We start from the raw sequence: 20,819 nt of genomic DNA, 5'->3' as shown, positions 1-20,819 counted from the left end.
GCTTGTGCACGTAAACGTTTAGTCCAAGTTTCATAGCTCCCATTTCTGCAGTGAGACCACCAGCTCCAGGCAGGGAGAGGACGTCTTGCTCATCCAGCCTCTGCCGGGACGCTGAGGCCGGGACACGTTATAACCCACACGTCGTCAGGGCATTCTAACGAAACGTGAAGCAAACGTGCTTCCTGTTGACACTGTGACCCACGGGGACTTGGTGTCTCGGTCCACCACGCAGTGGTCAAAAACTCCTTCCGACTCTCCTCTGCCCTGGGTCCCGGGCACGGAGAGAAGTGTCGTGGACGAGAAACCAACGTGTTCATCACACAGGCAACCAGCACTTCTTGGGTGCCTGTGACACGCCCCTCTTCTAGGCTCTAGGAACACAGAGGTGACTGAGACAGACCACATCCTGGCCTCTGTTCTTTCAGTGGTGAGACGCGGATCACTAAGTACGTGAGGTCAGTCCAGACCGCGACAGAGGCTCTGGAGGAAATGAACGTGGCGAGCTGCGGCAGAGTGCCTGGCAGGGAGTACGGAGAGGTCAGAGGTCAGGGACAGCAGCTCCAAGGGCTTCCGCTGAGACCCGCTGGATGAGAGGGAGCCAGCCCATCCGGCTGCAGAAAGGGCTGGAAGGAAAGTGCAGGCGCAGACAGAGGGGCTGAAAAGCCCCCAGCACTTCAGAGCTCAGTGCATGTTTCCAGAAAGCATGAGGGATGGGACACGAAGCGGGGAACTAGGTCAGCAGACAGGTCACGGGAGGCGAAGGACACGACAATGAACTAGAATCACAGTTAGAAAACCTGGGACGAGAAGAGGCCGAGCTGACAGGTCCGCTACCTCTAAGGGCTACCCAAGAAGGGTCATGCAGGTTAGCAGGGCCTCCTTATCTGGAAGGGGGAAGCATAGCCGTTTCTCGGGGTGGCTAGTCGGGACCTAGCACTCAGTTGTACAAGAGTTTCCCCAGAATCCTCTACGTGGGCCCTTCAGGAATATGTATCATGGTCGGTTTTCTAGCACACCGTTCTGCAGCAAATTGGCACAGGTTTTCACACAGCTGCGTCTGTAGCTCGGAGGCTGAAACGTCACTCACTGGGGTCTGAACTTGTCGACGGGGGCCTGGGTCTGGCCTTGCAGTGCTCAATGGTGACTCAGAGCTTCCCGCAGTGACACCTCAATTTCCAGTGGCTCACTGGCTGACCCGAGGCGACCAGCCCACACCACCTTGTACCGTGAAACCAAGAGACAGTAGACGGATAGGTGTGACCACAGTCCAACCAAGCTCTATTTATGGACGTTAAAATTTAAATTGCACGTAATTTTCATGTCACAAAATATTATTCTCTTGATTGTTTTCCAATTGTTTAAAAGTAGAAAAGCCATTCTTAACCTGGAAGCCAGATTTGGCCCATGGCCTGCTCCGAAGAGTATATTTAAAAAAAACAGATACAGGAACAAATAAGAACAGTTAACAAATAAATATACTGAGACAGCAAAAGGCGTCTTTGGGTTGAGCTGTCGTATTCATCCTCAGAGCACACCCGACTGGAATTCTTGCTCCAACAATGAGCGAGCGAGCTGAGACTCCGGGCTGTCGCAGGTAGGGCTGGCTTCCCTCTTAGCTCCTTTCCTCCTGCAGACATAACAGGCGGCCAGGCGGCAGGCAGTGACGGTCTCACAAGAACTTAACAACTCGGTCACGAAACTAGTGGCTGCCCTATGTGGAGGCAGCTTTGAGTGTCCTTTGAGTCATAAAAAACCCCAGCTCTGGGTTCCCCAGCAACTGGTTTATAGACACTGCTTTACACAAACAGGTCAGCCCCAAAGATTTGGGGGTTCAGAGACCCGAACCCTGGAGGCTGGAGATGAAGTCAGTCCCACGCCCAGAGGCAAGAGGGCAGTTTCTCTCCAGGTGATGCTGGCCGGGCTCTGACCGGAGAGGACCACCTCACACGGGAGCAAGGACGCGGACGGACGCGGGGAAAGTGCGTTCAGGGAGTTCAAGCGTCCTCGCCGGTGACTGGATTTATCAGTGCATGTGGCCGTCCTGACACATCACACACGACTCTCAGCAACGGAAACACTACAATGCGAAATACATGTCCTCTGCTGAATTTTCCGAAAACTATGGAGGAGCTGGGAGGAGAGAGATTTCTTCATGGTGGACAGAAAAAGAGAGAAGACATTTGGAGACGGTTTGTTCTCATCTTTGGAGAAAAATAAAAGACAAATGAGAGAGAGAAAGGAGCGGGTGAGGAGAGGTGGGAGGAGAGAGACCAGGAGTTGGCATTTGCGCCGGGGAGGTCCCTTCAGCACCATCAATAGCCCTGTGGGGACTTGCAGGGGTGGCCCCCAGGCACAGCAGAGAACCGCTCCTGTCCCCACATATCACAAGCCACCAACTAGCTCTGCCACTGCAGGCCTCGTAAATGTGTTTTATGTTGTCATGTTGCCGGCGGCGGCCTCCTCTTGCCCGGGTTGTTGCCACCTCCTAATAGTCCAGAACAAAGACCAATGTCCGACCAGGGCGACAGTGAAATTACCGGCCTGACCCTCATCTCTCTGATGGGCAGTGCCTTCGGCAGCCAGGTTGGACCAAGAGCCCATTTCTGTCGTGACATTGATTTTTCTGCCCAGACTCACGGGGGAATTTTCCAATTACACTCGCAGAGTGAAACCCGCAGCCTGACAGCGGAGCAGAGGCCCAGAACTGGCGCCGAAACACCAAAGGCTGCTTCCTATTAGGGCTGAGATTTACGGACAAAGTTTAAACGGAGAAGGTCGGCGCTGAGAGCTCTGTGCTCTTGTTTCTAGCTGAGAAAAAGCAGGACGGTGACCATCGGGGGCAGGAGCTGACCAGCACTCACCCTTCACTATCCACATCCTCCACTGACCACTCCATCCTCGCGGCCCTCGGCCTGGCCTGGCGGGGCCTGTCTGTGTGGCCGTGCGCTGGCTTCCCAGCTGTCCCCTTTCAGGTCGGCCACCCTGCCTGCCCTACCGCCCCGATTTCAGTCGCTTAAACGTTCTAGATTATATCGATTTCTTAACAGTAACAAAAAAAGTGATGAAACATTTTTACCATTACATGACTTCATATAAAGACAAATCAGGAAAAAGATCTTTTTCTAGAACGTGTGACCTCATTTCTATTCTGAAAATAATTTAAATATTGGCTAGATTCTTCGGTGAATACAGAAACGATGTCTGATTGTGACAAACGTAGTTTGTGGGGAAGAGTGACAGAGTGGTAGCAGGCAGTGTCACTAAGAGAACTGGCCTCTGAAAGTAAACACCAGGGAAATGCAAATACAGAGACAAAGCCTCGAGTTCAAAGGGGAGGAAAATGTACATAAATAAGAAACGCAAGGGCTCAATTTTTTTCATTGGCTTTGAAGTTAGGTAAACCTACGTTCAAATCCTGAATCTATCATTGGCTAGCTCTGTGACCTCAGACAAGTTACTTTACCTTTCTTTGCCTCAGTTTCCCACAAATTAACAGCAACAATATCTTCACTATCTGGCTCGACGGAGGATTAAATGAGATAATACATTGAAGACCTCAGAACACCGCTCAACCAGAGTGACATCTCGGTAAGTGACAACTTCTGTGATTATTATTATTATTATTAGTGAAGTTTTCCTATAAGGCATCACCATACGTGTCTATGGAATTGCTACAAACATTTAGTTCCCTGGAAAAGCCATTTAGACACAAATGAAACTAAACAACAAACAAAACGTGACCTATATGCCCTGACTGCCACGTCAGGCTGGGCAGCCTTATGAACAATTCCAGATAAAAACAGCCAGAAATTCCCCATCAGCTTTCAATGCCTCTGGACGTCTCCATATGCATGTCTCATTTTATTTTTTTCACTAGGAAAAAATGAGAGTTTATCTCAGCAGCCTCAATCAGGACCAGCTCCGAAATGTCCATGGAAAGCCAAGATTAGAAGTCAGGCTCCGACGGCATCCAGAAGATGACTCAGAAAATGCCCCACGTCCTGTGTTTACACACGCGTGTTCACGAAATGTAATCACTGCCTTATTTCTGTTGGCCTCTGGGTATAAAAAATGCATATAAAATGTCACAAGGGAGCTTTTTAAGGGTGTTTACAGATAGTTCTTTTCACAATATTAAGAACACACACACACCGCATTTTTTTCCTGCTCCTTTCATCTCCCTTTAGTTGTTTTGAAGTCAGGTCGAGTCCCAGGGGAAGCCGGGCTCTCATTGCATCCCTGTGGGACACTGCCATCCAGTGGCCAAAGCGAGCATTACAGCGGATGACAACTTTTCCTTTGTCCCTCAGATTCTAGGTTTTATTTGGGACACTGATTGCAGCTTCCAGGCTCGCAAATGAATGTGCTTCTTTCCTCAGTAGGAAGAGTACAAATGGGCCATAATAAAACCCATAAAGTATTTAGATTAAGTTTTGTGTGTTTTTTAAATATTTGGATAAATGATGTTTGGGTAGAAAGAAAATCCACCGATGTAATTTGTGACCATTAGAAGTGCAAATCCACTATTCTGAGATGTGAGAGGGGAGTGCACACCATGTGGCCTCTGTGCCATCTCAGGGATGCCAGCAATCAGTCCTGAGGACATATCCCCGAATCACATCCCTGCCTGCAACGTCATTTGGCTTTCACGTCGACGAGATGCCGTAGACACTTCCCTCTTGTTCACATCAGCTCACCTATGATGAAACGGGGCCCATCGTCCGTGGAAGGTCGCAGAACCTGTCCACGACATAAGTGAGGAACTAACTGTAGGAGTGCGCCCACAGCAGGCCAGGGGCTCCAGGTATGGAAAGCGTGACGGACTTGCCACACCTTCTCGTGCAGCCTCCCCACCGGCCCCAATTCAACGCAGCTGCCACGGCCACATTCCCTGAAGGCAGAGCTCCCTGCAGACTGCTGTCCTCTTAGCTGCACACAGTGCCTGGCACAGTGTGGCTATTCCATAAATATCCACGAATGAAGGAACACATGAACGAAGCAGTGAGTCCTGGACAGAAGTTGCTAGTGCCACCACGTCTGTGCTCTCCTCTTCCGAGCACACGGCTAGACTGCTGTGTCCAGGGTCCTCTGCAGGTAAGTGAGGCCATGGGACCTATTTCTGGCCGTTGGAAGCATTACGTCCAGGCCTGGCCTGTTAAAACCTCCTGTAAACACTATGTTGTCCACCAGAAACTAATGTAATATTGTATGTCGACTGTAATTGAAAAATACACCAAAACTAATAAAGCTTCCTATATGGGACCCTCCTTTCCTTCTCCCATCTGCCAGCTGAAAGCAAAGGGCGCCAAGACCGGACGGAGGGTGCAGCACCCACAGGGGGCCAGAGTTGGGGTCCCAGAATGTCTGCATGGAGCAGGGTCCAGTGCTCCTTGGCCCCCATGAGATTGGAATGTGACTGAAAAATAAAGTGTCCTTGTGTCTGGTATGAGCCACTCGGTATGAGGGCTGCTTGTCACCGCCATCAGTCCACCAGATTAATGCAGCTGGAAGGCAGACCTCCTAGAATCAAGGACCATCCTAGGTGGCAGCCGTTTTAACTTAGAGACCTGCACAGCTGAATAAAAACCTTAGCATTGCCTTTACAATTAGTTCATCCCCCACGGGAGGCTGTTCACTAAATCAGAGAGAACTTAAGGGGAGTTTATACTTTCTCTCTGTCTTTTTCTTGGGTTTCCACTGAGGCTGACTTAACCCAACGGAGAAAGAACTTTCCCCAAGCTGGGCTCCAGGTTTTGAATTGCCTGGAAGACACTACGTTTCATGAATTCAAGCTAATCTGCCCTCCAACACATCTATTTTTCAGCTCCCAGCGTCTGACCCTGACTCAGTGGAGTCAGGCCTGACTCCTTTGATGACACACAACACACAGAGGGGGTTGGGGGAGTCACAGAACACAATGGTGGCTGTCGCTGTGTTTCTGCCTGACTTGGGGGGCACTCCCAATGACCGTGACAACGCAGGCACACAGCCCTCGGGCCTTCCCTTGAGTGTAAGCAAAGTACTACAAGTGAAGCCACACTGACGGCCAGCATCACGGGCATGTGACTTCCCCCTCTGAAACTGCCCACTTAACTCCCTAGTTGGTCTGAAGGCATCTACCGATTTTTCCCCTTTCTAATTGTTCTGACAAGGAAATGCGTAATGTTCAATACTAGTCACCCGGGAGAGCTATTATCTGCTTCTAATTTTCCTCTCTGTCATCTGCCAGGGACTTTTAGGGGCTTTCTCGTGCTGGATTAGAATGAGCAACACGTCTGAGAAGGGGGGCCGGAAAAGGCATGGAGGAGACTTTATTTCAAGGAAGGTACAGGCTTATGAAATTCAAATACAATGCCATTCATTAAAATTGGACAAAACTCTTGCAACATTTATCTGAAAGACTAGACAGCATAAACAGTTAGAATATTCTGACAGAGGAGAATAATGAAGGTGGATTTGCTTTATCGGATATTAAATCCAATTTAAAGATGCATTAATTCAAACAATGTGATAATGCCGTGAAAATAAACAGGTCAATAAAGTAGAAAAATGGATATAAAATGGGCCCTAGAATATTTAAGATATTAGGGCATTATATTTTTGTTTAAAATCACAAATCAATGAGGAAGGGACAGAGAGCGTGACACACAGTATTTAAAAAATTGGTTATTTGGGTGGCTGGGGACAGGCTTATTTATTGGCCGCTCTTTTGTGCCGTTTGGGTTTGGAAGCATTACATCTTCAGGAAATCAATTCTTTACAAGATTTTATCAGGTGACACTATGAGTGGTTGTAATTAGGTACCACACAGATATGGCCCCTGCCTGCAGGGCACTTGGGACAGAATCAAATCTTAATGAGAGGTGCCAACAAGAACGCCACTAAGAGAAGCCAACAGCGAAACGCCACACGACAGGGTCAGGGTGGCCCCCTCAGTGTTTGGCCTTCACTGCCCAGAACACCGAACCCTGTCCTAATTCACGCTTGCAACAACAACGCAGCGTGTGGCTTTGTGAGCGAGAACCCAATTCGCCTCAGCAGGACTCAGAATGGCAAAGGAAGGGCCTCGGAGCCGACCCCCAGCTAAGATTCCACGGCTGTCGTCGCTGGAAAAGAATGCACTGGCAAAGCCACCAAAGCCAGCGACGCTGCGAATTTGGGACGGCTGCTAGGGGAACAGGATCGTGGTCTCCAAAAATATCACTGCTTCCTGCCCAGTGTGCTCGCAAACAAGTCCACCGTCCTCAGACCTCAGGGAAAACCTACACTAACTAGCGTTTTCAGTCGCTTCTAGTAACAGAGGGTAAGGAAGCTCATTCATATGAGACATGGTTTATTAAATGGCAGATTAAAACACGTTCAACTTAGCTTGAGTTCTGCTGACACTTCACGTTCAGCCAGGTCACCTCTCCCTTCCCGTCTCTGATGAAAATGAGTATTCTGGCTGAGGACTCTGAGACCCTGCAAAGCCTAACCTTCCCCCCAAAACCCTGCTGTGCTTTACATCAGTAGGAAGACATTTAATTCCTATTTTGAAAAATACGTAATGAACAGGAACGCGTCGATGAAAATAAAACACTAAACGAGAAAAGCAAGACGTAGCACGAGGCCAACCGTCTGTGTGTGGAAAGGACCAGAGAGAAGATAGAATTTAAAATTTAGAGCAACTACTATTTCTGGATGGTAAGGACTCCTGAGGATGTTTATTTTCTTCTTTGCTTTCTGTTTCTTACATTCTTACAAGTGAGCTTCTTAAGCTTTTCAATACTTTCATAATCATACAAAAGTACCTGATTTTTAGAGAACTTGACAGGCATTCAATATCCTCTACTAACTAAGGCAGGAAGAAGGGGCAGGGACGTTTAGCAAGCTTTTCAGCAACTCCCAAGCGTCGAGAGGGACGTATCCGACTTCCCAGTGAATCGAGTGAAGGTCCCTGTGCTTTTGAGAGAAAAGCCGGCTAGGGTAGGAATGGCACGGGCACCTGCGGTCAGTGGTCAGCGGCTCACCTGAGCACCACGTGCCACGTGGCGTGGCTGCGCAGTGGGGAGAGGTGCCAACACCTCTCAATTGATTCAGACCTGGGGGGGGGGGACCCTGACGCGGGTGGAGATGAAGAATAATAAAGAGCATATTTACACGGCCCCTGTTCTCCCAAAAGGCCTGAAAGTGCTTTATAAACGAACAGATAAATTACACCCCCCCACCCCTGAAAGGCGGCTGAGAAGTGACCATGGTTAAAGGGGCCACAGGCCAAATGGACAGGAAGCCCAGAGCTTCCTCTTCAGTTAACGTTCCCGGAGGAAGGCAGATAGTAAACAACTCTGGACGGACGGACGGACGCACAGCTGAGGGAAAGGCAGAGGCGTGGGGCCCTTAGCGAGCGGCAGGAATGGAAAGAACTAAGGCCTCGTCCTTCCCAGAAGACCCAGAAGCGCACCCCGCCTGCTCGGCCGTCTCCTCCGAGCCTGCGGCTGGCAGCGTGACGTCCCCAGACCCGCGGATCCTGTCTCAGGTAACCAGCCCCTGGCCCTACAGGCTGAGAAGCACCAACTTGCAGATCTGTCGCAACCTCAGCTCACGTGGCCCTGGACACAGAGGTGGACGGGCTTGACGTCACCAAGGGGACAAACGCTGTGCCAAGATCGGACAAAGTATGCGGAGCTGGAACCGAAGCTGAGGTTCCTGCCGCCTTTTCTCACACTGTTTGGCTTCTTACTGTCCCAAGCTGCTTTCCCTTTGCCCCGTCAAAGGCAAACAGCTCCGGGGGGCCCCAAGTCACTCTGCCCCTCCAGACTGAACAAACATGCTAACCCACCTACAGTCTCAGCAGAACGGTCCACGGCCTCCGCCAACGGCCTCCTGCTCCCTGGCACCCCATGAACAGCATGCAGGTCCCAGGTCACCCAAGGAAGGACAAACGGGGGCTCAGAGAAACTTCTGGAAGCCTGCAGGCTCAGTGCTGCGGCTGGGGAAGGGCTGTCTTCAAGAAGCAAAAGGTCTGTGGGGGGGAGGACAGAGAAATAGAACAAGATGAACAAAACTTCGACTTTCCTCTAGACTGGGGCTTCGCTTACTCACCTTTCAATTCTGTACAAGACTGGACAATCTAGAACGCTCCTGGATTCTGCAAAATCAAGTAAGATAACACAAAGCACTTTCATGCCCCACCTGACAGTAGCCTCTACTTAGGATCTAACTTTTGACCCAAAGGCCTGCCCAGTGGTGGAAATCCTAGCACAAGGGGAGCCACTGAGAGGTATTTGGGGAGCAGGGGGACCTTTCTAACTGCCCCTTGCACCGCTCCATCACACCCCTTGGGGAAAGCCTCTCTTAGAAGCCAGCACCTCGCTGCAATGGACACAGCAGCCAAGAAGCCGCCATTTGTGAACTTGGGAATCGAGAGGGGAGCATTTTTTAACAACTTCAGTCACGGAGAAGTGACTCCACCAGAAACACGAGGACCTGTGACGGGGGTGGGACAGGCCTTCACCAAGAGCAGCACCGGCCCCCTGTACAAGGCCCCTCACTCTCTCGGGCCCCCCATTTCTCTGCTGTGGAGTCAGCTTCGTAGAAGGAAAAGAAACGGAAAACCCCGACTTCTCTGGTTCCCGCTGTGTGAGCTTTTAAGCCACAGCTCCTCTGGGCAAAGGTCCCGGGAAAGACCTCTTCCCCAGAGTTCTCCCCAGTGCTTCTCTAACCCCCATGCTCGGAGTCTGGGGGCGTCCAGGGGCCGAGTCTCTTTGCATCAATCACGAGGGACTTTAAAGGAGGCCATTCCTGCTCTGAGGATTTAGAACATGCCTCACGAGGAAAACGAATGGATTACGCAAGAGTGTATGCATTTTCCGCCCGTTATTGCCAGGATTATGTGTGGGGGCTGGTAGATTAAGAAGTGTCACCCTCAATAGTTCAACCCCTTCTGAAGCGTAAGGCAAGCAAAGCGTCCCTGAGAAGCCAGCATCCTATCTGCTGAGTCGATTGCATTTATGCTATCATGCATATTCGAAATCCTTCTGTGGTGCAAAGCGGAAAAAAAACACAACCCACAGAAACACGAGCTGTTACTGTTCTAGAAACCAGTGAACTTTCTGGTCACTGCATGTTTCCTTCAGAGGCAAAGAGCATAAGCTAGACAATCCTAAGCATATGTGAAGGAGGGCATGGACCTTTGGGACGCGCTCGTGTATGGATGACAGCCCAGGGGACCGATCACATGACCCACAAGTCCCGATTTATCTGGGTAGCTTCACTTACTGACAGCGCTCTTTGGAAATATCAGCATGAGCTTTCAGTACACTGAACACTTGGCATGTATTTCCCAGTTGTGTCTTCTGAGTCCCGAGCCATGGACGTAAAACACGAATGTCAGCTCTCAAATGACAGAGTGACGATACCGTGGCAAGAGTCCCCGGACCAAGGTTTCAAACCTGCATGGGAGTACATCCCAGAAGTGTCACCGTGGCCCGAGCAAACAAGAGAACAAGCAGTCCTTGTGACCGGGGCTGCGGAAGGCTCAGCCCACCGTAGGACGATGACAAAGGGCCAGGCTCAGGCTCCAGAGGCCAGGGCAAGAGATGACACTGTGTTTCGCAACAGAAGGGGCTGTGGGAACGCCTGTCTGTCCTCCCAGGAGCCTGGAGGATGGACCGTGCAGGCTCCAACTGGCCGGCTGCTATCGTTTGTCCTCCTGCAGGAACTAACACAAGTGTGGGTCAGCCTGGGGGTCTGAGAAGGCTCTGCGGCCCCCCAGCTGGGACACTTCTCACCTCTACTCCAACCTGAAGCCCGCTGTTGACACTCGGTGAGGGGCTGAGGGGCCCTGGGGGTCCGAAAGGGCCTCACCTTTCTCCCACGGAGCACGTCCAAACCTAATACCTTTCCTCTGACAAGGTGCCAGTAGACTTGGGTCCCTTCCTGTCCCCACACCGGCCACCCGCTGAAGACATTCACCCCAGTCCACAGCCCTTGCCTTCCGGGGTGGGGGACTGGCTCAGATAATCGGTGACAGTTCTGAGAAGAGCCCACCCAGCCCCCAGGCCCCATGCTGGGGGCCTCTGGAGCCTGGCTGTGGGCAGCAGTGCCAGACCATGCGGCAGGGGTGGGTGGACCCTGCGCTGTAAGAACTGCTCAGCTCTTGGCCAGTCTGATGACCACACACGGCAGTCAGGCTGGACCCTTACAGCAGGCTGTGTCCCCCAGCCCCACACACTTGTTGGAGCTTGTGTCATTGTTAGCAGTAGAAATGTAACTGCCGCCTGTAGCTGAAAAGTCCAGAAGAACAAACCTGCCTGCAGGCACAGCTGGGTCCTGGAGCTCAAGTCGCTAGGCCTCTGCTTCTCTCCCTCTCCCTCGCCCCCGTGGTCGGCCTAGATCCCATGACCATCCTAGCAGCCAGGAATGGACACTGTACGTGGCCCCCCCACAGAATCACGTGATTCAGAACTGGAAAGAGCAGTTCACCAAACACATCACAGATGCTAGACAGACAGGAGAAAACAGTAGCTTTCACCACGAGACGCGGGGGAGCTTAACCACGGCTTCTCCTCTCCGCCCCCTGACAGCCATCACCATCTAAGGGACAGGGCCAGATCCCAGAGACACTCCGAACGCCCTCCACAGGCGCTGCCAGCCACGCTGCACTCAGGAGACCCTCCGTCCTGGGGACCAACTGTTTCCCAAGACGCTTTCCACAGCTCGTCCTAAAGACACTCCATGATGTCCCCTGCCTCTTCCCAGAGACGCGATACTTACAGCCAATCACGAACAAATTCCACTCTGCCAGGCTCGGCCGCCAACTGGCTCTGTGACTCTGGGGACATTAAAGGGAAGCACATGCCCTTTCGCGGTCTCCCATCATAGGACTCATCCATGCTAGCCGGTATGTGGAGTCAGGCAGCCCCGCTGAGCTGAAGGGACAAGGTGACCCTGTCCCTGTGCCATGTGTCATCACTCTGTCACATTGCGTGTGTGCTGTAAGGAGTTGGAAAGGTGAGTCTGTCATGACTCCCACGTGTGGGATCAGCTTTCCCCTTTCTCTTTAGTGGCCCCCACAGGAGCTGGGGTTGCAGGGCCTCCAGGCATCCCCACCTCAGCGGGGGACCGAGCCCCTGAACCACGTGGTGGGTGGCTGTCCCAGCCCAGGATGGCCCCCTGCCCTGTCCTTGCCCCTGGGACGTGGGAAGCACCAGTACAATGAGAAGGACCAAGTGCCAGTGGGGAACCAGCTGCCTCCCAGCTCCGACCCCGCCTGGAGCCCCTTACGCGACAGTGAGAGTCAGCAGAAAGCCAGCTTTGAAACACCAAGCTTCTAACTCGAAGAGCCACAGTGACTGTGTGAACCTCTGCCGTCAGCCCCTGGCCTCTCAGGCGGCAGCTGGACGGAGCCCGTGGTCGCGGGCCCTTCACAAAGCGAGTGGCCTGATCTCGGGTAGCTGTGCAGCTGGGAGGACACTCCAAGGCGCTGAGACGAGGTCACAGCGGCCAGCATGGGTTTCTGTGGAAACAGCCTTCAAGGGCAAGCATTCTTCTTTTTCATTTTATCTGCAATTGAATCACAACCGAAAAGCCACAGAAGCTCCTGAGTGGGGATCAGGGGTGGCCGTGACTTGGAAGCAGGTACCAGCAGTGACAGCAGGTGGGAGCTGAGCCCCGCCCGACAACATCTGGGAGCACGTGTGTTTTACTTACATGTACTATTTCTTTCCAATCCTGCCAAGTGGCTCTCTCGCGAGCGCTGAGGCAGAATGACGCAAGGGCTACGCCTGACACTTCCCAAGAGGGTGCCCTGGGTTCAAATCCCAGCCCGGCCACTTGTGACCTTGGGCAAGTCGCGTCCCCTCTTCCTCATGTGTGAAACGGTAAGGTTAACGGGACTTTTGTAGAGATCACGTTTGCAGCGCCAGGTGAGTGTGTGGTCCTCTCTGTACACAGGCCCATCAAATGCCATCAGTGGTTCAGAACACACTCTATTATTTGTGTGGACAGCACGGTGGCCTCGCGCACCCGATGTCCCCTTTCTATCTGTCCTGGATGTGGTACACCACGGTCCTTTGCTGTTCGCAACAGGAAATGCAGGCTACTTGACTCAATGGGAAATGAACGCAGGGCTGAAGGGTTACCCTGTAAGGCCAACCCCAGCAGGCCGCTGTGAACTGTCAGAGAGATTAACACGTCAGCACTGGCCTACGTGTGACGCGAGGTGTGTTCTCCAGCCTGTCAGCATGCCCTGTTTCATTTGGATAAGGACCCTGACACCGAGGGCCCCGGCCAGCTGTCCTAGCCACTCCCACTCTGCTCCGAGGAGCAGCCACCGTCCTTGTCCCCTATGGGGCAGCTGTGGCACCTTCTGGGGCTGTCAGCTCATGGTTTTTTTAAGCACCTGGGCCACATCCCCACCTCACCTCCACACCCCACAGAGGCAAGGTAAAACCCAGCCCCCAACGAAACAAACTGCACTTTGCAATGCCTCAGGATGATGTCTCAGGCCTCCCCACATCCTGTGGCAGAGACCAGGAGAGGTTCCAGGAGTCCACACACCTCACCCACGTCTCTTCCCTCAAGTGTGAGGAGGCCGAGACCCCAGGGCTGGCAGGCCCCCAAATGCCCAGTTCAGGCAGGAGCAGGAGCCACGCCGGGAGACACACAGCCCACACACAGGCCCGTCCCAGGGGCACGGCACGTGGGAGCAGGGGACACGCAGGACGGAGCCCCACTCACGAGTCCCCCCCCACTCTCAGGAGAGCACCGAGGGACGATTTCCTGGCTGCAGGGCTGTCTGTGAACCACTCACATTCTGGGCCAGCGTTCTCACTTGCGTGCACTGAGTTTGGGCCTACCAGGTGGGAGTATCGTCCATTCACATCTGTAGGAGCACAACACTCAGCCCCTGTACTTCTCTGCTCTGGACGGTTTCAGGGGCCCCCTACGGGCTCTGCTTACTTTCAGCCTTGTTCCCCAGCAGCAGAAAGAGCGAACGTTTCCAAATTTAACTCAGATCACGTAATTCCTCTACTTAAAAGCCTTCTGTGGTTCTCACCTCAGAGTCAAGTCCAAAGTCCTTTCTAACCAGTCTCTGAGGCCCTGCCCGTGCCCCACCAGCTCCCTGCCCCCTGGGGCCTGCAGCACAGCCCCTGCCCCAGGACTGGTCTGCAGGGGGGCAACACCGTTTCTTGTAGGACTCTGCTTACACGTCCCGACTCAGTGAGGTCTCCCCTAAACACCCAGCTGGGAACAGCAGCTCCCCTCCCCCGGTCTCCTTAAACCCACTTGGTTTTCTCAGCACTTACACCATCTGATGGAATCTGTATCTGTGCTCTATAATCTACAACATACAGCTGTTACGAAATTAAGGCTTCATAGACATCTTCGATTTCTTCAATTATATTTTTAAAAGCTTACCAGTTTCCACAATTATACATGTGAATTGTATCTTCCCATTCAGTATTTAAATCTTACCAGCCTCACCACTTTGGGCTAAAACTGAGTGTTAGAATGACCTACAATCTGTATTCACATTGCAAAGTTTCACAGTCATTTCCAGAGGATTTCACCCGCTTACCCCACATTAGAAACCTTAATATATTGCTGAAGAGAATTTGCAGTATTAGGATGGTAATGAGTATCTGCTGCTGCCCTCGTGAAATGGAAAACCCTCCTGATTTTCACTGCAAACGCCAAAGGGAGACGAGTGACTGGTCTGGTGCCATGTCCCATTTGGTCTGCAGTGCAAGCAAGAAGCAAAACAAAAGCAGCATAGGTTCCCGACCCAGGGATGGGGGACAAAGCAGAGGGCAGGGCATGCGTCAGCTGCCCGAGGTGACAGCAGAACTCTGTCTGGAACCAACTACAAAAGGCATCCCGCTCAGAACAGGATACCCAGTGCCCGTGAGAGGAGTCATGTTTTTAATCTTTCTAAAAATTGGTGTTCAGTTTAAAAGTGTCAACACAAGAACATCCAGCCTAAGAAAAATCTTATCAGAGTTTATTTGAGCCACACTAACGACAATTACCTGGAAGCAAAATCTCAACAGATTGAGAAAACGCTCCAGAGAATGGCAGTTTGGCAGCTTATTTTATACATTGGAATCAAAAGAGGAGACACTGGGGCAGGGGTGGGGAGGTTATGTGGAATCCATTGGTGGTAGATTGAGGGCAGGAGAAAGCAAAGCGGGGAGGTCTCTGGGTAAAAAGTAAAACAGGAAGACACAGACTTCCTTTATGTTGTGTTCCGGGACAAAATAACAATGATGGTTCTGTGGTTGTGCTCTGGTGGGGGATTGTACCATGAGGGGTCTAGAAAGAAGATTGCCCTAACATTCCAAGGGCATGTTATTTTAGATGCAGAAAAGGCAGTAGACAGGCTCACTTAAGGTAAAGATTGACCTCTAGCAGGGACATGACCACCCACCATGACCCACTTTTAGTTACCATGTTTCCCCCAAAGTAAGACCTAGCCGGACCGTCAGCTATAATCCGTCTTTTGGATCAAAAATTAATATAAAAGCCGGTCTTATTTTACTATAAGACTAGGTTTTTATTATAATATATAATATAATATAATACAATACAATACAATACAATACAATACAATACAATATAATATAATATAATATAATACCGGGTCTTCTATTAATTTTTGCTCCCAAAAGACGCATTAGAGCTGATTATCCAGCTAGGTCTTATTTTCAGGGAAACATAGTAGGAATTTCTATGTTCAGACCATCCGGTGTGGATACTTTTAGTCTGAGTTGGTAGCACTCACCACGCTGGTCTCCCCTGAGCTTGTCAGCTTTAACCTGTGGCCCGTTTATGTCCACAGTTTCCCCTTTTGGTCATAAATCAATCCGAAGGACGCACTGAAGACCAACCTTTTGGTTGGATAGTGTGGTCCCACGGTGCTAGGAAGGCTCATTCCTAGGAAGTCTTAGTGTCAGCGTTTGTCTTGCTGAATGATAGACCATTGGGGGTGGGGCAAGACCATAACCTTGGATGGCAGTCAAGGCCGATTTTATTTTTTCAAAAAGGAAAGGCGGGCAAATGGGGGGCTGTCAGATCTTGTATGTCTTCATTAAAAATTCTGTGGGTCATTTCTGATCTTTGAGTTCTCGTGATCTGAGTTTTTTTCTGTTTGTCTTACATTTTGTTTTGTTTTTGCATTTAGTACAACATTCATATATGAGGACCAACAGCACTAACATGAAACCAGTAACACCAAGTAGGAGCAGAAAATGTGCCGTACTTGACAAGTATGAGCCTGAGAGGAACAAACATCTCAGCCAACCACAGAACCCTTTACATGTATCACCATAATTTTTTATTAAGCTAAGAATATATTTTCCTCCCTCGTCTACTGCCATTTGTACCTTAAGATAATTTTGGCCAGATGAGTGAAGAATCTCTACCATTTCCTGATCCACGGGCTCTAATTTTTCTTCTGGCCAATTGGTTTCCATAGAAATGACTTCATGGAGAGGATTGAGTTCAATTTCCCAATACACTGGATTTCCAGTATCAATATTACCATAGGTTTCATTAACCTCAGGCAAAGTTATTTTGCCTACAATTTCCGTATTACACCATATTCCTGTAGCATTTACTATAAACTTGGTGTCATTACAATAGAAATCTGTTAGTATAACAGAAGAATTTTCTAACCCTTCCCAACAAAAATGTCCCCTTCCCATATACCATATACTCTTATTTGTTGGGGTGGATACAATAGGCCAGGATTGGGTGAATTCAGAATTCCATATGGATTGGGGACATAACCATTCACCATTCCGATTTTCACAATCAGATAATGAGATGGGTTCCCATTTTTTATTATTGTTTAATACGGCCCATCTACTTCCCACTGGAAGTATTCTAGTATTATTAAGGATGGTCCCTATGCTCACCAGTTGAACTACTGAAAATCTTAGCGCAGGATTTAATCGAGGCACTTGGGTTATTAAGATGCAACGTCGTAGGTCACACCTTCCATCTAAAATTTTCCAGAATCCAGGGGGACCGTAAGAGTCCCACAAGTGTCCGGCCTGGGCTTCTGCACCCACTATAGTCGGCCATTGTTTCATAGCTACTTCAGATTCCATTTGCATTAGCGCAGGTAACAGGCCCTGCTGAGTCAGGGTACAGGCACGTTCCCATGGCTGGGTTTGTGCATAAAACTTGATAATCTGTCGAGTCCGTTCTATCCATTGAGCTAGGGCCTCATTATCTTTCTATGCTGTTTCCCAGCCTTTTCCGTCCTCGTGAAATAACATTCCCTCTATGTGACCTATTTGAGATAGAGGGTCTTTTTCTAACGAATGACGTCCTTCATTAGCTGCAAATTCAGCTTGCCCCAGAACACCAAGACCGGCTCCCAACCCTCCAAGTATCTCCCTCTTATTTCTTAGAGAAGGCCAACGTTGTTGGACCCACCAGGAATGTTGCTGCCATTGGGTGCTTATGGCCTGGGAGCAATTGGGGTACAATGAATGGACCCAAAAATGTTGAGTCTCCCAAGCCATAGTTAAATGAGTAGAGGTAACCCCAAAATGAGCTAGAGTTTGAGTATTCCATAAGGCTTCCCACAAGCGTCCAGGACGCAAAGAGGGTGGGGTACTTACAGACATATCTACCCACCAAGTAATTCCAATCACTTCTGAAGTGGGGACCCATTGATTTTTTTCCTGTTTTGTGGGTATCCAGCCACAGGAGCATGGCTCGTGAGTCTGAGGACAAAATATACTATGACAGACAGGGCAGGCTGCTGCAAGCCTTTTCCCATCATACCCAGCTATTTTTCTTAATTTCTTATCATCCATTCCTATAGCTATACAATACTCATCTAAACTGGATCCATATATAATTCTACCAGGGGAATGATCGGGGAGGAGTTCTTGAATGTACTTGCCCTGGACGGGTCCTTTATAATAGATATACCCAGAAAAAAATGTACCGAACTTCATATTAACCGTTGGAGAGGACCAATGCGTGGCCAACAAAGTGTCAGCTTCACTGTCATAACTGATGATGAGAACGTCACTGTCCAGGAGATGGGAAAGATCAGCAGGTACCCAAGTTACGTTTTTCATATCCAGTAAGGGAGGGGGTCTGCGGAGACAGATACTGTTTCCATGAGGAAACCATAAGGATAATAACAATATAAGAATCATTTTAGATATCTTCATTAATCATTAGCAATTAGGTGATATAAGAGTAAGGTTTAAGAAAAGTTCAAAGAACAAATGTAACTATTATTATTAGCAGGCAAAAAAGGAAAGAAAAAAATGACTAAACAAGGGTCACAAGTCCAGCCTCGCTGTGTGGGCATACAGGCCTTGTCGCTGTCTTGGGATAGCTGTCTGCCTTCGACGTCGGCGGCTTCTCCTCCCTGAACTGCCTCTGATGTCCACTGTAGGCAGAGGCGAGTGTCAGAAACCTACAGATGTCCATGGACCATTAGGCGCCTTTTTAAAATGCGAAATGTGAATCCATGAGTTCAGTCCTTTAAGTTTGGCCGCACAGGGATTAGTTAGTAACACCTGAGAAGGTCCCTTCCAACGAGGTTGGAGAGAGTCTTCTATCTGATGTCTTTTCCAATGGACCAGAGCTCCTGGTTGTAAGTCGTGGTCTTTGAAGCTGTCATGTCCCGGGCACACTGTGAAATGAATCAATTACTAGTTTATCAATCCCTTTAAGCTGGTTAATAAGCCCTTGACAATAATGCAGAATGTCTCCTTTTAGTAAGGTGGCTCGCATGTCCCCTCATCCAGATGCAGGGGGCCACTGGTGACTATTTCATAAGGAGAAAGGCTACATTTCCCCAAAGAAGTAGATCTCAAGTTGAGGAGCATGATAGGGAGAGCCTTTGGCAAGGGGAGATGAAAAGCTGCTGAAATTTGGGCTAGTTGGATTTGGATTGTACCACTGGTGCATTCCACCAATCCAGAGGACCAAGGTGACAGGCACAATGATAATGCCGTAGAATCAGATGGATTGATTGCATTCTCTGCCCAGTGAAATGAGTCCCTCGGTCACGATGCAACTCACAGAGGATTCCCCAGTCGGGAACTATTTCTTCCAATAACACTTTACCTACTGTTAAGGCTGTTGCTCTCCTGCAAGGGACTGCCTCAGCCCAGTGAGACAACATACAAATCATGACTGATATACATCTGTATCCCTGAGATGGTAGCATTGGGATAAAATCCAACTGCCATACCTCAGATGGACCTAAAGAAAGAGAAGTGCCCTTGGGACCTGTGGTTTTTCAGGGTGATATTTTGGACAGCCGCAACACCTGCCATGCGCTTTATGAACTACAGTAGGCAAAGGTTTCCAGGAATATCCTTTACGCATGAAGCCATCTTTGCAGGCCCCCACGTGTGAGGTCACGCATGTGTGGCAGTATAAATAGGTATCTGAGGCCCTACAGGTAAGATCGGTGTCTGACGGGCCCAAGGGGTCGAAGCCACTGTGTTTGCCTGGGTCAAAGGTTCCCACTTTTCGTTGCCATATCCTCTTCTTCTGTAACTGGTTGTCAGAACTGTAAAAGAGAGTCGTGTATTGATTTAATAGGAAGCAAGGAGCATTCTTGGGTCTGGATAATCTGACTGCTCAATGCTGCCTGTTTAGCCGCAGCGTCGGCTAAATTATTTCCTTTTGCTTCCATGGTGGAGGCTTCAGAATGTCCTGGAATTTTGATAAATGCCAACTGTCTCGGTTGTTGTATGGCATCTAATATTTCTGCAACCTGGTTTCCGTTCTTTATGATAGGAGACCTCTGAGTCTTCCAGAGTTCATCAGCAGCCCATCTTTAGACAGGAGATGGCCAAGGTGTTTTACTTGGGACAATAAGAACTGGAGCTTGTCCTTTTGTCCTTTTAGAGCGAGCTGTGGTGAAAGGTAACCTGTGTCCTTTTGGGAATCAATCTAGTCATGGCCAAGAGCACATATTGAATTACAGTAGAATCTCTGAGAAAATCAACATCATTTAAATCAGCCTTTAGTATCTGAGAGAAATAGGTGGGGACTCTCCGTATCCCCCTGGGGCATCACAGCCCAAGTAAATAAGTGAAGGCAAAGAGATACTGACTGTCCTTTTAAACAGGAATACCAAAAAAAGGCAGATCATAAATCTATTACTGGAAAATATTGGCAGTCCACAGGAATAGCTGATAATAGGGTGTGTAGATTTGGAACCACAGGATATCTGGGAATAACTATTTTATTTATTGCTCTGAGATCCTGTACAAATCTCTATCCTTTTCCATTGGGTTTCTTTACTGGAAGGATAGGAGCATTACAGGGGCTCCTGCATGGAATGATAAGCCCCCTTTTTATGTAATCTTGGATAATGGGCTAATTCCAGCTACTGCATCAGGTCTGAAAGGGTATTGGAGAATATCAGCAGAGGCAAAGTTATTTATTCTAATAGGAGTGGCTGACTTCATCTCGCCAATATCTGTACTGGAAAAGGGCCCAAAGTTGCATTGGGACGTCCTGCAACAATTGTTCAGTCAAGATTAGCTTCCTCTTGTGGGCTTCCTTTAAAATCATTACTTTCCCAATTGGTTCAGTATCTGATTCATTTAGTTCTAAATACATTTCGTCCTTCTGGGAAAAGGAAATGTGGGTGTCATGGGTTTCAAGAAAATCATCCCTATCCGGTGAACTGGGGCAGATTTGACTAGTAAAAATACATGTTGCCCTGTAATGTTCCCTAGCAGCAAGAGAACAGGTTCTGATTTAAAAACAGAGGTTAACTGAGTGCTGTCCTACCATTTGTACAGAAGCTTTACTCCGGGGGAGAGGGCCACTGAGCTGGGCCA

Source organism: Rhinolophus hipposideros (assembly GCF_964194185.1).
Source record: "Rhinolophus hipposideros genome assembly, chromosome: 26".
Classification (NCBI taxonomy): domain Eukaryota; kingdom Metazoa; phylum Chordata; class Mammalia; order Chiroptera; family Rhinolophidae; genus Rhinolophus; species Rhinolophus hipposideros.
Note: the sequence above shows the minus strand (reverse complement) of the source record.